General features: G+C 34.2%; 4 long non-coding RNA genes across 7 annotated transcripts in view; 2 read left to right on the top strand and 2 right to left on the bottom strand.

Moving 5' to 3' along the window:
- The window catches only part of LOC106167016 (uncharacterized), a 191,552-nt gene that overhangs the window by 32,580 nt on the left and 141,137 nt on the right, over positions 1-17,835 (top strand). The gene's annotated exons all lie outside the window — the stretch shown is intronic.
- Positions 1,923-16,479, bottom strand: LOC147762218 (uncharacterized). The gene is made up of 3 exons (XR_015333872.1): positions 16,247-16,479; positions 15,581-16,097; positions 1,923-2,297 (listed from the first exon to the last, which is right to left on the bottom strand). It is a non-coding gene; the product is annotated as an uncharacterized LOC147762218 (long non-coding RNA).
- LOC106181307 (uncharacterized) lies at positions 6,923-8,310 on the top strand. 2 transcript variants are annotated; one of them, XR_015333839.1, is made up of 3 exons: positions 6,923-7,114; positions 7,624-7,724; positions 7,986-8,310. It is a non-coding gene; the product is annotated as an uncharacterized LOC106181307 (long non-coding RNA). The 2 variants fall into 2 exon arrangements; XR_015333838.1 differs by having other exon boundaries at positions 6,924-7,114; positions 7,624-8,309.
- On the bottom strand, positions 7,862-9,116 carry LOC147762219 (uncharacterized). Its single transcript, XR_015333827.1, has 2 exons — positions 8,753-9,116; positions 7,862-8,517 (listed from the first exon to the last, which is right to left on the bottom strand). It is a non-coding gene; the product is annotated as an uncharacterized LOC147762219 (long non-coding RNA).

Raw genomic sequence — 17,835 nt, 5'->3', positions numbered from 1 at the left:
AGGCAAACGGCATTGATTCTACGTTGATTCAATGTTGATCCACCAAAATTAACGTTGATTCAACAGTGAATCAATGTCGTTTGTCTGCTGGGTATGTATTATGTGAATTAAAAAGATGTGGAAAATACTCAGAAATAAGCCTAATTTATCAATCAATATTATATCTCCATGGCAGAAGAAGCCCTATGTGTATACTAGTATTCCTTTGATATGGGGGGCCATCTTGGATTTTTCTCAAATTGCCTGTGAATAAAGGTTAGTTACTCACCACAAATATATTATTTGTGCAATAAGAAACAAAATTAATTAGATAGTGGGCAATGCATCTTCCTAGTTGGCATAAGTTAGTTGAAAACCATTGTACATGTTCTAGTATTCCTATGCCATACGGCGGCCATCTTGGATTTTTCAATAAGTCCAAGGACACTACTCTGAAGTATCGAATAAAAGAACTGATGGAATAAAAGTACTGGGTGGAAAAAATCTCAAAATTTAATAAAAGTACTGATGGAATAAAAGTACTGGGTGTAAAAAATCTCGAAATTTAATAAAAGTACTGGATGGAATAAAAGTACTGGGTGGAAAAAACCTTTGCACCACTCCCCCCCCCCCCCCCCCAAAAAAAATGAGATAAATAAATAAAAGTAAAGAAGAAGAAGAGAAAGAAAAAAGCTAGCTATTGATCATTGTAAAAAAAAAAAAAAATTCACCAGGTAAAATTCACTCAGTATTATAATTTATGTTAATATATATATATATATTTGCCATGAGTTAAATTTCATAATCGTCAGGGGCCGAAGACCCAGATATGTCGCACCTAAGCCGCCTCCGAGAGCCATACGGAGACGTTATTCATAGTAAATTTATTCTCAGATATAAGGTTCGTTTTGCATACCTGTAAACTCCTAAGGGTTTATCTTACATAGAAATGTGATTTAACATCGTTTAAATCATAAATCGGCATGAAATAATTGACGTTTGAAAACAGGCACAACTTCTTTGCTGCACTTGAAATGACCTCCTTAGCTATAAATATGATCCTATCACCTTGCGACATTGCATCATTCGATCGATGTACATGAGTAGTTGTCACTGTTGAAGGGAAAGCACGTCTATTTATAGGAACTGAAATCAGGTGACGCATGTACTGTTGTGTTCAGAGAGCGACTTCCGCTTGACCTACTTTCCAGTGCTGTTGGTAGAACAGTCGGTAATGAGTTGAGATCTCAATTTTCTTCTCATTATACTTCAATTTAAGAAAATAAAAAGCGTGACTTGTACTTGTGTAATTTCCCACCGGTACAATTTGTATTTAATAAACATACCGGGTGGAAGATTTTTGAAAAATTAATAAGCGTACTGGGTGAAAATGGAGCGTACCGGCGGGAAGAAATTTGGAAAATTAATTAACGTACCGGTACGTTTATTTGATACTTCAGAGTAGTTTGTTATCTGACACATATGCATAATATGGGTAATAAGGATGTGGAAAACATTGAGAAAATACTTAATTTGATAAAAATCAACATAGATATGTATATATTTCTACAAAATTTCACAAGTTGGCGGCCATTTTGGATTTTTTGGCCAAACGGTAAATTTTTTCTGTGGGCTACGGCTCTAATTTGATTTAGTATGTCAAAAGGTGCCCACATGCAAAATTTGCTGCTTTTATCTGCTGTGTCACGATTTGGCCATTTTTTTGCCCTAAGCAACCGGACTAAAAAGACCAATGTCATTATCACCAGTTTGCTCCTGAACATCTTTATGCTCCAAAATTTTTTTCTTGGATGTAGCAAAAAGCAATGAGGCATCAGTCTCAGCAATTTTACCTTTCAGTCTAGCGCTAGGTGTGGAATTTGAACACAATTGCTAATATTGCTATTTTAATAAAATGTTGGAAAGAGTAAGCCAATGGGAGTTAAGATTATCTATCTGCACAAATGAAGAAGTGGGGGTGGATAAGATATGACCATTTTGAACAAACTCTAGGGCACAAGTACCATGAAAGCCCTCTACCTTTGGGAACATATCTGATAAAATTCCATGGGCTAAGTCTATTTCATCTCTAGTCAACCAGGCATGTCTTTGACTTCATATTGTTTTAGAAAAAATGTCATACCTACTGGATGAAAGGTTTTTTCTCCATTTAAGTGACAAGGAAGGGACATTACCTTTTCTTTTCATACCTACCTTGCCCTCAACATCAAAAACCCTATAATCCTCTTCTTCAGTCTTATCTAAAAGCAAAATATTAAAATGAGCAATCCCATAAAATATTAAATAATACAAATACCCTTAGCAAAATTTAAGGCTTCTTGCAAACAGTTGCTGCAAATTTGCAACAAATTTGCAAGAGGAAATTTACCATGTAAATTAAGTCTCTTGCAAATTTGCTGCAAACTCCCCACAAACTTAATCAGCATGACAAAAGGGAATCTGTCACAGGTTTCTTGCAAATTTGCTGCAAACTCTCAAGAACCATTCATGCGAATTTGCTGCAAACTCTCCACTACAGTTCTTGCGAATTTGCTGCAAACTCTCCAGAACTGTTCTTGCGAATTTTCTGCAAATTCACTATAAGTTCTTGCAAATTTGCTGCAAACCCTCCAGAACTGTTCTTGCGAATGCTCTGCAAACTCATAAGAAATCCTTCTTGCAAATTTGCTGCAAAATCTCCAGAACTGTTCTCGTGAATTTTTCCGGAACCCTCCCCCCCCCCCCCCCCCCCCAAAAAAAAAAAAAAAAAAACAAATCGAAAAAACATTCTTCTGCAGTACCACTATTGCAGTAGACTGACAACTAATATTTACCCCAGTGATTATGCTTTTATTTATGCCAGTTTTTTTTAAATTAAATCTCAATCATGTATGCCATATTTGAAATCATAGAGTAGCAAAATTTTATTACTGTATTTTAGCCATATAGTGCAGCTGGCAGAACACATACAGAAAATTATCAAATGAATGAAAAAATAGCACACACAGAATATCAGTAAGAAACACCATAAACATTTTTCAATATTTTATTTTAGAAACTTGCACATTTAAATCAAATTAAATCAACATTTGGTAAAGATTGTTCAGATGTCTCTGATATAATGATACAACGTGAATCTGCTTATGCATTTTATTCATTGGAAAGAACAGTAACCAAGCTATAAAGGATGCTTTAATCTTTAAGAGGATTCAACAACTTTATTTACATCCAAGTTTAAAGAAGTCCGAGTTTAATTATCGAGTCCTTAGTAATATGTCTTAATTCTGTTAACTGGCTTCAATATCTCAATCCTGTTAATGATTCACTGTAATGTATTTTGTGTGTATAAGTATATAAGGAGTAGAACTTAGTATAAGAGCTCAGAGTGAGTTTGGTCAGTTGAACTGATAGCTAGATAGTCCCTGCTGTCCTAGGAGACTCCAAATCTGTCAGCCAGAGAAATAAACGTAGAGATCAGGCAGGTTGTAGTTGATCTCTGGAAAACATATCACCGCTGTTGTTTCACTCGCTAGAGAAGTCAGACCAAATTTCGACTGGGATACAAGCACCATATCACATCTGAAAGACAAGAAAAATAAAACTTGACATTTCTTGTAAAATTTGTTGCACTCACAGGTAGTTTGTCAAGTAAGCTTCTAGTAGTTTCCATTAATAAAAACATATATATATATATAATTGCAGGTCAATATATATATGTTTTTATTAATGGAAACTACTAGAAGCTTACTTGACAAACTACCTGTGAGTGCAACAAATTTTACAAGTGTGAATTTTTGCACTCATAGTGTGCTTAATTGCTGGCCCATCCATTTTCAAGTTGTTAATAACATACACTGAAAGAAAGAGAATTTATACAATAAATAAAGAAAGCATGACTTCATTTAAAAAACTAAATGAGACAGATGGGGGGGGGGGGGGATGGATATGGAGGGCACAGGGTATGCGTGTGGGGAGTTATGGAGGGCACAGGGTTGGATATGGTATGGGGGGGGGAGATATGGAGGGCACAGGGTTGGAGATGGTGGGAGTAAGACGGGGGACAGATGATGCACGAGGCACTGAAACACTTTCTTCAACTGCTGCATTACAAGCTGGCTCTGATTTTTTTCCTTGAATAACACAGGGAAAGCTTTATTAAATTTGAATTCATGTGTGTAAAATGTACTTATTATTTGAAAGAGGAAATTACAATTTTTTCAGCATTTAGTGGAAAAGATATGCAACAGCAATTGCAGGTCAATTAACAATATACTTACACTACTACCATTGCTCTGGTTGTCCTTTTTATAAATGAACAGTTCATCATAGGTTGCATGGTTGTTTGAACTAAAAAAAAGTGGGGTTCCTGTTATTCAGAAGCAAGGCAACACTGAAACATTTTGGATTCTGTGTTACTATTAAAAAAAAAAAACAACAGTAATTATGGAATTATCAGACATATTAGTTTCACAAAGAAGAGATAAGTCAGTATGAGGGTGATACACTTAAATTCTTAGATTTGTTCAGAAGTCTTTGACACTCACTGAAAATACATTTACTCACCTTTCACATATGCCTTCTTTTCCTTCAGACATGCATTTCTGAAATCTAAAATAAAAGGAGAATAGGTTTCAAAGCATTCTTTTAAAACACATGTATTTGCACTTTGATATTTCTCCTTTCTGTGGAAATGACCAAAACTGACTTTTAAAACCATCAAGACTATTAAAACTATAATTTTTTCCTGTGGCAGATATGATTGAATGTGCAAGTTTTTTTTTCAAGATTAAAAGTAAATTCAAGGGGCTAAGTTTAAAGGTGCATATGAAGTAAATTTTGGCCATGCACATAAGCCAACAAAATGCCAGCATATAGTTTCAAGTAGTATAACTTAGAGGATTACCAAAAGGCATAGTTTAATTAACCCCCCCTCCAAAAAAAAAAAAAAAAGAAAAGAAAAAATATTTGAACAGATTTTTCTGCTAGCACTCTATGCTGTATATCAATGGGCAAAAAAATAAATAATAATAATAATAAATAAATAAAAAAATAATAATAATAATAGGTCATGAAAAAAGGCTAAATTTCTGGCCAAAAATTTAAAGAAAGGAGCAGTCTAAAGCTCTTTAATGACCAATCTGGTGACTTATTCAGTTTACCCCTTGTCATGTTAAATTTATTTGAGTAATTAGGAAATTTGAAGAAGTAGTTTATATGTGTTACTGGAAATCCATGTTACAGCGATGCTCTGTAAATATGTACCTTAAGTGCCGTATGAACCCTTCTGCCCTTTGAATTTATTTCACCTAAGCAAACTATACTAATTGAGAATACACTTACCACTAAATGTAAATCACTTTTGCCAAATACATGCAACCATCCCAAGGAGCCATGAGTGTCTCTCCAACAGTAGGGACTTCCCCTTCTTACTCTTCCTCCCTCTCAAACTTCGAAACGTCTTCCACTGATACAACTCCATCCTTGTCAAAACCAATAGTAATCCACGTCTCTATAATTTAAAAAGAATATAGTTACACACTTATTCAACCGTTACAGAGAGAGAGAGAGAGAGAGAGAGAGAGAGAGAGAGAGCGGAAAAAAAGGAGAGAGAGAGAGAGAGAGAGGAAAATAAGAAGAGAAAGAGAGAGAGAGAGAACGAGATGGCCTTCCCAACAAGTACCATACTAGCGCCCCCATACTAGAACTGTATTTAGAATCGGTTTACTTTCTACTTTCTACTCGCAGGCATGATGAGAATTCTCTGAGTGTAGTAAAATCCTATCTTGAATCAAACGTTCTGATTAACCTTTGCACTTACCTGGCTTTGCAATCAACGCATAATAATTTCTAACTGGTTACACCAACTTAAAATCAGCTGCCGGTAAATCTCAAACGGTCTTCTTCTTCAAAATTTCCCGTGATGCATCAGATGGCGCATCAACCAATCACGATTAGTCGTTTTCATGACCATTTCCGGTTGTCAGATAATCGCCGTTCATGAGAGCTCCGTGGACCAAGAATCTTAAATTTGATCTAACTATTAAAAAAGGTAGATTCTGCCAACACCTCTACAGATCTGCTCCTGCATCCAGACCAACTATTGTTTACTGGGGTGGAATTGTTGAAAAGTCGTCAAGGCTGCGCGTGTCTTTATTTCGCGGAAGATGAATCCCAGCAATACTAGCAAACCATGCAGTGAAAGGTACGTAGCAGCTTATCTAGAAAGATAGTTTTCAGATGATTGAAAATTATCATCGCAATATTTGAGTGGGTGTCAACAGAGACTTGAATGTAGGAGGTCTCTCAGGTGTCTCTTCAGAAAAAAATTAAAAACAGCACGAAACAGTTTGATACATTGTTTAAATAGTGAGTGTTAGTAAATATTACTTTTTTTTCTTTCCATTCCTAAGTTACCATCAGATTTATATTATGTTTACATTGTTTTATTAAAAGGAGCATTTGGTTTGTGTATTTTTTATGAATTGACATTGATAAAAGTTAAATAATTTTAATGTCTTAAAACTGATAAATGCCATATAAAATGCATTTTTACATTAAAAGCATCTTTTCTGCTTACATTTTAGCTTTGTGTCAAATAATGATGACATTTTAAATCAAGTCTATAACAATCCAGTGAAGTTAAATAGCCCAAATGTACTTATATGTCAGGTTACATTAAATTTTTGAGTTACAGTTAGATTAGGCTCTGCTGTGCTGTATTCTTCAAAGTGGAATTGTTTAGGAAAGCTTATTAAGAGACAGTTTGAGTCTTAGGAGATGGGGACTTGCTTGTCCTAAACAACAAAAAATTATTCACTTTACAATAGTCCCCGAATCTTTGATACAGATCAGTGCTATAGTAATTAACAATCAGGTGTGAATAGGGCTCTTCCTTGCTAGCAGCACATCTTGTGGGCTGAGCATTTCAGATAGTTGTCGTCCAATGGGGCTATACGCGGAGCCGTTTGTCCTAAAGAGGGCGCTGGGGTAATAGTGGTTATTGAAGATAGCCTCGTTTTCGCGTCCGTGTAGAAATGGCTTTAGAGTATGGGAAGCAAACGGTGGCGAAGTTAAAACTTCAACTAGTTGAAAGAGGAGCCCCCACTAGAGGAAAGAAACAGGATTTGGTAGAAAGGTTAGTGTGTTTACTTATAAATGTGTCAATTGTATCATTAATATTGAAGGTTTCGCGCTCGAATCTTCCCGTAAAATATGGGTTTCTGTGTGAGCTCCCTGTCAAAAGCCAGGTGTAAGCGGCGGCTAGTTCCGCACTACTAATATGCCTAATTTATTACTATATTTCAAGATAATGATATTGTCATTGCGTATTTCCATATTCCGAGAATATAATGAAGGTATTTATGTTTAAAATATGTTTATTGTAGGCACTCCTAGTCGATAAAGGACCGTTCGTTTCGGTAATCAAATTTCGTGTACCAGGTCCGACATTTAACACATGACTTGTGTCAACACAAATTTGTAAAGGAGAAACAAGGGTTGATGCGTGTTTTATGTCAATGACAATTGACATAACTAAGTATAGATGAGGTAGACAATCAAAACAGTGTTTGCCAAGAATGTTAGCATCGTTTTGTTAGCATCATAGTTTTTTTCACTCCCTCATAATTGCATTGATGTTGGTAGGTCACAGAGAAGGAAGTGTCAGAACTTGAAAACAGAACTAGAGGCCAAAGTAAAAGTCGAGTGTGGCATGAAGAAAGATCATGGAGAATAACAGCATCGAGGTAGGTGTGCAAACGAAAATAAGTTTGCTTGTTTTTTACTTGTTCAAATGTCTTGTATCAATATCGTGTCCTAGCTTGAGCTACTATATATACCTGTAGTTGCATTATAATACAGAAATACAAGTTGTGAGATGATATATCATGGTTTGAAGGTCAACATTTAATGCTATGAATGTACAATTTCATTTTGCATTTGGAATACAAATTGAAAAGAACAGTAAAAAAAAACCTATCTCACTAATTTAATTTTATCATTTTTAGGTTTGGTGATATTTTGAATGCAACCGAAAGACAAGACAAGGACAAATTATGCCAGTTTACCCATGAAATCAATACTCCATATTTCTTAAAATTTACAGACATATAGTCGTCAACAATGTCACGTTCTGGCCAAATGTTCATTTCACTGAGCTGGAAAAACAAAGTTGATCCATGTGCTTATTATTTTTGACACCGTTGTTACCGATAGCTTGAAACGGAGAGCTAAATAATCGTCAAAGGCTTGTCTCAGTTTCATAATGATAAAAAAACATTGGCCCTGGTGACAAACATTTGAAATTCAAGTGGTGAGCTGCTGGCCAAAGGCCATTGAAAAACAACATGAAATGTTCAATATGACAATAAATCCAGTTTGATACTAGACAGCCTTTGCATTTTTCTGGTACAGCATGATGCTTTCTCTTGTGTCTGATGGTGTAGTGATATCACACTGGGAAGCTGTACTTTCTTTTTGGCTCTCACCAGCGCATTCTTCATGTTTGTCTGCCACTGCTTCATCTGCTTGAGACTCATCCTATATAGGATACAACAAAAAATAAATACATAAGTTAATAAATTACACAAAGAAAAATACTTCGTTGTTAATTAACACATAAAATCTGTGTAGATGATAGAAATGACGCAGATCTGACTGCCTCTTGTCCCCTTTAGTCCGTCTCTAGTATTTCTAGTATTAAGACAGATAATTATACAAATAATAAGAAATATTTTATTTATAAATCTGTTATTATATCATGCGTTATATTTACCTCCACTTCATCGGATCTGATACTATGCGAATTATTAAATGGAAATATGGATGGTATCGTTCCTGGCTTCAGTCTTTTTCTCTCATCTGCAAAAGGAGTGCACATAACGATTATTAATACAATAAAAATCAAGTTGTCCTAATTTGAAAACGTGGCCTTTAAAAAACCTTATGTATTATCACATAAAAACGAAGAAATAATTGTTGTGGCTGGTCGGGGTTGACCCGGGCTCGGTAGCTTAGTCGGTAGAGTGTTTTCTCCCTCAAATCGCTACATATATGTTAGGTGAAGAATGTCTTAAAAATTAACATTCTAAGCACGTTAAACGACACAATTACTTAAACATCGATAACAAAGATCTAATAAATAAGTTGACAAACTCATTATTAATACTAAAAGCGACAACAGCAAGTAAAACTTGTAGAAGTGTAATCTTCCTCACGAAAGTGGAGGAAACAGACTTTGTCATGTGCCTTTAGTTTCCATAGTGTTTTTGATGAAGAATCAACCCTCCTGATGGCAACTCTCCACTGGTAACTCAGCTTTGTGTCTTTCGGAAAAGAATGACCTGCTGTTGACGATGTACATTCCGGAACACAACAGTATCCTGGCATTATTAAGAGCGATATTTCCAGCGTCAGATTAAAAATGAAACTGCAAACACACGAGAAAGTACGCGCATGTGCAAAAGTACCCCAACTAAAACACGCGCGCCACCCAGTGGTGAAAAAAACTGATAGCCCCATTGAAAATTGTCACCTTTATAAGAGTGAGTGTCAACTAAGAATTTGGAAGGAGGATTCCCTTTAGTGTTTCTTAAGACATGACAGTTTGATACTTAACTGTGTATAAAATATTACCCTTGTCTACTGTCATTCCCTATTTAGTTTATTCTAGTTTAACAAAATCTAATAAAATTAGCTGTAGGTTTCTGTGTATATTACCATAGTTAAAGGTACATTTTGAACTGAGTGTGGTGAAACATGGATTCTCAGTAAATGCTTATTAACTACTTCTACTAGTTTGTTATACAACTAGAATAATTTATTAGACATGACAAGGAAAAATCACTTGATCAGCAAAAAGGAGCTTTTAACTGCTCCTTATTTTAAATTTTGGCTGAAAATTTAACATACAAGTACATATCTTACTTATCTGCCTGGATTATATCGGCATAGCAAGCTAGCAGAAAATATTGTTCAAATATCATTTTTCGGGCAGTATTGAATGATGTCTTGCGGTAATTATCTTAGTACTATTTAAAATTTTTACTAGCAATTGGTGAGCTTTTGTGGCAAAAATTTACCATTTATGCATCCTAAAATTGATAAAATTTTGATGTCTCTAGGTATATGCATAACAAAATGCAATTTTCCTATATTAGAACCCCTTCTACAGTCATTTGGGTTATTTGTCAGGAAGTGAAATGCTTTTAATTGAATCCATTATAATCCAGTGAAGCTAAATAGCTTAGGTAGTCCTAAAATATCTGTCAGATAATATAGAATTTAAAATTGAGTTGTAGTCACATTAAGCTTTGATGACCTGTAAATACTCTTAGAAGTGGAATTGTTCAGCTAAGCTTGTTGAAAGACAGTATGTACCTTAAGGGATAGATACTTGTTTGTTGTTAAATGCTTCTCTAATTAGCAAGTAGGAATTTTAAGGTCCATGATCTTTACCTAGATACAGATCAGTTATTAACAGTCAGGTGTGAACAGGTTTCATCCTTTCTCTCAGCATCTTGCAAGATGAGCATGTCAGAGACTTGAATGGGGGGGATGGTGGGGGAATCTGGCAGGTGTCTCTTAAAAAATAAGTTTAATACATTGCAAAAATTTGAAGGTCAAAAGTGAAAAAAAAGAACAAAAAACTACAAGAAAAGATTCAGAAAATAATAACAAGTGCCAAGGAAAATATAATTTTCTAGCATTAAGGACTATCAACATTTACTTGATCATTTTACAGTGCAATTCTATTCGAACAAGCCAATACCACAGACATAAGGAATATATACATGTATTGCTATATGAAGACTATCAATGTACAAACTAGCAGAAGAAATTTAAAGGTATTCAGGCACTAATTAGAGTTTAAGAGCCTGTGAATTACATGATTTGAGTGACATCTAGGGTTTTATTCTTAAATGTCCATTCCACAGCATGCTTAAGCAGAAATACATTTTTACTATTAAGAATGTCGGATTGGGGAGGGGGGGTGTTAAAGTCGAGGAAAATTAAATAATCAATGCACAAATAACTGTAAATAAAACTTTATTCATACTTCACTAATTATGTAAGCTAAAAATCCTGAAAACTGAGGATCCAAGTATAATGATTACTTTTCAAGAAGGACAAATAATTGAAAAAAGGAATATATGCAACTGAACTTAATAAGCATGGGTTTGCTGTTTTTTTTTTTTTTTTTTTTTTTTTTTAAGTTTTAATAATTTGCATTTAATTCTTTCATTGTTTCATTCTGATGAACCACAGGGCTTGGAGATTTAACAAATTGAATTGAAAGACCTCTCAGATAAGAATCAGTGTGTAATATGTTGGTCTGCTTAGACAGTTAATTATCTCTCAGGTGTGTAGTTTCCATAAAAGAACCAAACAGCCATTCTGCTGCACTGTAATTATCCATGAAAATTTGAAAGACCAGATGTGTCAAGGACACTGAATTTGAAGTTTCACCCTTACTAGTATGCATTTCAATTGAAGGACCACTGTTCTTTGCTTAGATAGAAATCAGTTTGTTTATGTAGGTGCTATATAATGAAATGAGAATCTTTCTGCTTTGAATACAATGCTACTTAGTAATCTATAGTAAATGGGGACTGAAAATGTACATCTTGTTTTAATCAATGAGACCTGTTATAATAAATTTGATCAATCTAGGCTTATTGTGACATATATTTTTCATAATTCTTTTTTTCTTATTTTTTTTAGACAAGATGGCTGACCAACTTGGTAGAGTGAGACCCAAAAGATAAAGACCTTATCCTGAGAATGCCAAAGAGTTGGATGTACAGAATATTTAAGCAACAGCTATATGTGACATATCTGACACAATAACACAACTAAAAGAAGTTTGTGAAAATGACAATGGCAAAGAAAACTGTGGTCCTAACTTCTCTTATAGCGAAGAAGAGTTGAGTAATGAAGTGCACTGTGATGGTGATTATAGTGACAGTGATGATGATTTCAATGGAGATACCTGTGATGACCCATGTGACAAACCAATTTACCCTGATCATAACTTGACAGTGCACCTTAGTATTTTGCTCATTTTTCTGTATGCCACTGCCCATGCAATTACTGGGAGTCAATTAAAGCAATAATAACTCTTCGTTTCGGCCAAAAAATGAATTTTCCTGGAGTAAACAACAATTTTCCCATACTTACCAATGGTTAATGAATCCATTTTTACATTCATAGTTAGTCCCTGGTTTTTTTCTAAAAAGTTTGGTTTTTTTGTTAAAATCTCTTAAGAGATTTTAACAGAGTATAGACATCAATGGAGGTCACGTGGTCTAAAGACAAGTTCAACTATCAGAATAAAAGCTATAACTGCTGTTTTTGTGGTAAAACAGAATATATTATATTTCTATGAGTTATTCACAAGGTTTTTATTGTGAAATATTGGTCTCATACGAAGAGTTATTATCCCTTTAAGGATGTAGATAACAGTAAATTGTCAAAATTTGGGTGTTTTTCTGAATTTGTCAGTATTAGATAGATGAAATATCAACTACATATCAGCCTATCTTAAAATAATGGAAGTTTACAAATAAACCCTTAATTTTAGCCTAATTGCTGATTTACCACTGTGGTAGCGTGTCTGAGTTTTAAAGTAGGTCACACTTGTCCATATATGTGTTTGATTGGCAGCTCCACTGTGCAGCTGTATATTTCCCATACTAGATTGCTGCTAACCTTTCACATTCTGTGAGTAACGTCGCGCTTTCACTTGCCAAACAATACTTTTCATTTTGAATTTATCAGTGGACTTAATTCTGACATCTATTAAAGCTTTAAAAAGCAGACATATAGATGAGACGTATATGGGCAAAGGCACTCCCCCTAGGTGTCACGTGGTGAAGAAGGCTGACGTCACGACTAACATGGTGGCTGCTGTCAATACATGGAGGGGGCCTCCGGTTGAAAATGTTCAATAATAATGTTGAAAATGGATGAAAGGCATAGTGACAGTTACATAGGCAGTGAGTAGAGGGCTGAACCAGTATAAATAACTAAATTTCTCAGCTTGCCAATGCAGCTCACTGATTATATAACGTTGGAATCTCCGGGGAGCACTAAAAGGCTGATTTCTCCGCTTCAGTTTATGGCTTCAAGAGAACGATTTAGACCAGTGCCAAAATTAATTAGAACTCTCAACCGATGAAAGCTGGTATTCATTCGTTAGATCTAAGGTTTGTCTGAAAGTATGTGTCTGGGATTTCATAACATCAGCTCCGTTTTCAACTTAGGCATGCTTTAGTTAGGCTAGGGGGTCTCGTTGAACTGGAAACCAAGTTTATTTTGATATCTCTGCTAATTTAACACATATCGCTAATTTGAGGCGCATTCTTGTTGATCCCTATGAGGACTCACGAGTCAAGCTGTCTACACATGTCCATTTGTAGTGGACTTCTAGTTTTTAAGGTGTAAAGATCATGTTGAGCACACCTATTAAGCATTATATCTCATTACGTAATGATTACATAATAAAATAAGGATATGAAATGAAGAGCTGTTGAAATAAGCTTTCTATTGATATGTAACATGTTGGTATATCTTGGCCGGTTTAGAAGATAGCTACCCCTGTTATCTACATCCTTAAGTGATCTTCACATGCTCATCAGTATACACTGGTTTGCAAACTCACCCTGGGCTAAAGAGTTTATTTGTTTTTAAGAAGTACTTCTCAGGAATGTCATCCCCTGTAGTGTTGATTTTTATGTTCATTGATAGTTGGTGGGTTACATCATAATTCAGTATTGCTCCAAATCTGCCTAAATCATGAAAACCCTATGAAATCTTAACATCATCCTGGTTACTCGGTTTTATAAGCAGTAAATCAAAGTATTAATTTGATAATAATACATAAGAACTTAAATTATATCAAGTACAAATGTTATTATGAATAAATAATCATTTATATAAACCTTTGGAACTATTTTTTTTTTTTTTTTATGTGGGGTTATGTAAATAAATAAATTTGGCCAAAAAGTGGGCAAAATCCATAACTGAACATGAATTGTTGTTTTTTTTTTTTTTTTTAGTACAATTTTGTTAGTTTGAGTAAGGATGGTTTCGAGAATGGAAAAGAAGTTTTCAAATGCCTAAATCTTGATTATTTCAAAAAAAAAGTTAATTTCTATTTTTATAAGTTTTTTGCAAACTGTAAGCAAATAGCCATTTTTTTTTTTTTTTTTTGCAAACTTCTTGCGAACTGTAAGTTAATTTCTAAGTTTCTTGCAAACTTATCGCGAACTGTAAGTAATTGTCTAAGTTTCTTGCAAACTTGTCGCAAACTGTAAGTAATTGTCTAAGTTTCTTGCAAACTTGTCGCGAACTGTAAGTAATTGTCTATGTTTCTTGCAAAGTTATCGCGAACTGTAAGGAATTGTCTAAGTTTCTTGCAAACTTATGGCAAACTGTAAGTAATTGTTTAAGTTTCTTGCAAACTTGTCGCGAACTGTAAGTAATTGTCTAAGTTTCTTGCAAACTTATCGCGAACTGTAAGTAATTGTCTAAGTTTCTTGCAAAGTTATCGCGAACTGTAAGTAATTGTTTAAGTTTCTTGCAAACTTCTTGTGAACTGTAAGTTGATGTCTAAGTTTCTTGCAAACTTATCGCAAACTGTAAGTAGACTGCTGAGTATCTCGAAAATTTGATGCAAACTAAGTAAATGTCATCTTGCAAACTTCTCCCAAACTATTAACAAATGTCTAAGTGTCTTCAGGTGTCTTCAGACTTCTCATAAACTAAAGTTTATAAATTTCTTAGTTTCATGCAAAAATCTCATAAACTGTTAGTTAACTTGGCCTTTTTTTTTTTTTTTTCTAAACTTAATACTAATATTTTGGCTTGAAAATGGCACATCCTGACACCCATGCTCAGTGCAAACATCATTAATTTAACTGTATGTTAGTAAAAAAAGGTATGGACTTTCTTGCAAAACTCAGGCAAACTTTTATATGAAAAAGAATTTGCAAATTTGCTGCAAACATGAAACAATTTCTTGCAATTTCTTGCAAATGAATCAACTTGGTGTGTATAAAAGCTGAGTTTCTTGCAAACCTTTATGTAAATGAGGAGTTTATTGCAAATTTACTGCATTTGCAACAATGTTAGTCTTTCTTGCAAACTTCCTGCAAAATGTTATGTAAATGAAGGTTTTCTTGCAAATTTTCTGCAAATTTGCAACAGGGTATATTTATCCTTGCAAACTTTCTTCAGGCTTTTATGTAAATGAGCAGTTTCTTGCAAATTTGCTGCAAATTTGCAACAGTGTATAGTCTTTCTTGCAAACATCCAGCAAACTTTTATGTAAATGAGGGTCTTCTTGCAAATTTGCTGCAAATTTGCAAGAAAATAGAAGCTTTCTTGCAAATTTGCTGCGAATTTGCTAGAAAATGATAGTTTTCTTGCGAACTACCTGCAAACTTTTAATCTTCCTGCAAATTTGCAGCAAATTTGCAACAACTGTGATTTTTCTTGCAACAACCTGCAAACAGTTTCTTGCAAACTATTTGGTTTGCAGCAAATTTGCTGCAAATTTTTTGCAAGTTTGCTGCAGACTTTTCATTTTGCTAAGGGTAACTCAATTTATTTACAGTACATTAACAAAACTGAGGGGTATTTAACTTGTTTTGCCAATAACATTAAAGTGTTAACCTGATACTTAACCCATTCAGGAAATTTATATTGTTTTTCAAAGCTCTGTCACGGAATACTTAGAGTGCCATCCTGACAATATAACATATGCACAGAGCTATTCATTTTTAAAAAAGCATGTGTTATTTATGATGAGGTGAACAGACACTTATCACTTGCAAGAATATCAACGGCATAGTGATACAAATTACTTTTCTTCTTCTGTCTTCTGTGTCTGTTGTTTCTAGGTCTGTTGACAGCCTGGACTCTAATTTTTTACACTTCAGGTGTGCCTTTTGATTGTCATCTGCAAATGCAGCTTAGAAGGTTAAACATTCAACAATTATAGAACATTAAGTTCACTCACAATTTTGTCAATTTTTAAGAACTGACCTTGTTGTCTTTGGTCAACGGCACTGCTCGACTTCACAAGACATTTCCACACTACTGTACTTCTTGAAATCCTAATAGGATAGAAAGAAAAAAGGTACAAATGTACAATAAAATGTGATGCATTCATAATAAAACATTTCACTGACAAGATCTTCCCAAAAAAGAAGAAAAGAGAATTCAGGTAAGCTGATCACAAAGCTTAAAATTATTAGTAATTAACCTCTTTTTCCTCTGACTAAACATCTTCTCTCCCGTTCACCTCCAGGTTAAAATGACCACTCATCTTCGCTTCTAACACCACTACACGTCACTTCTGGGCACAATCAGTCTCCTCCGGTACCCTTTATTGCATGCTGACTGTTTCTTTTGTTTTCAATGATGGAGCCAAGTGCATCATTTCATCAAGGTGCCATATGGCTTGTTGAAGAGGAAATGAAGGATTTCTTATTAACTTTTTAATACTGTGCAGGTAGTTTTCATATGGAAATCCTGCAAATAGTTGTAATGGGCCATATAACTTCGAGTGATCAGCTAAATGTGTAAAAACATGAACATTGTATATGATCATAATCTCTTTGCCGTATAATGTTGCAAAATGTAAATTATAATTCACCAATACATTGCATGTATACATTACATTTTATTATTAAAAAATGAAAATACATTCACCATTTTCTTATTGTCTTTTTTTTTTTTTTTTTTTTTGTAATCCTCCTTCTTCTCTTTCCTATAATCTCTCCCAATATGACATATTTATATGTGTGCCAAAATATGTACACTGCCAAAATAGGTACTAGCTGTTTGGCACTAAAGCTGCCAAAGTAATCGGTGACAGCTCCGCACTGTCGATCTTTGGGTATTTTTTCTCTTAGTGAAACTGTATATCTGTTGATATGAAACTTGATCAAATCTATCACAAGAAGGGAGGATAATGTGTAGGTTTATACTAGTAACTGTTTTAATGACTCAAAGCTGTACCTTCCCCAATCTTACAAAAACTACAATTACTAATCTTTCTCCTCAAAATTTAGAAATTGTGACACAAATTGTTTAGATCCACTAAGCAAAAACATAACAACAAAATATCTGCAACCATCAATAGTACTGCATTTGATAAAAAAAATTGTATCTCACAATAACCCTCTTCCCTCTTTGCAGTAAAACAATTTCTCTTTTTTACTACATTGTATGACTTACAAAAAACAAATGCAAAAAACAAATCCTCTATGGTGATCAAATTCTTAAAAATTTTGAATACTCAAAAACAGCACTGTGGGCAAAATAAGTAGGAGGCAAAAAGGAAGAACATAGTCCAAGGATATGAGAGGAATAACCTATCCTGCCTGAAAATTTCAAACTTGGCCATTTAGTCATCTGCTGCACCAGGACCTACACAGCACCATCCTTTACTTGTTCAATTAACTCTGGTAATTTGTGTTGAATGCACACCACTGTGACTATTTGCAATTTTACCTGCTGGGTTCCATGAAATTGTTTTCTCAGGTCACCAATTAAGCTTTCGTAAAAAAAAAAAAATCTCTGACTTTCGAGACTTTATGCAATAAACAATGTGTATTAAAAGTACAATTTCTCTCCCCATATAGTTTGTCTAGGCCTATGTTAAATTTTATAAAATGGTACCTTGCTTTTTCCAAATTATTCTTCATTATGCAAGGCGAAGTAATATTTAAAAAATTCTTACTTGTTTCTTTGATGCATTTCTAGGTTGGACTAGTATTTTATCTAGGACTTCTTATTAAAAAAACAGGAACACAAAATATGTTTTTTTTTTTTTTTTTTTTTTTTTTT

Source organism: Lingula anatina, chromosome 4, assembly GCF_051362555.1.
Source record: "Lingula anatina isolate TDL-2025a chromosome 4, LinAna3.0, whole genome shotgun sequence".
In the NCBI taxonomy this organism is placed as follows: domain Eukaryota; kingdom Metazoa; phylum Brachiopoda; class Lingulata; order Lingulida; family Lingulidae; genus Lingula; species Lingula anatina.
The sequence above is the reverse complement of the archived record's forward strand: the minus strand, read 5'-3'. Positions and strand labels throughout refer to the sequence as shown.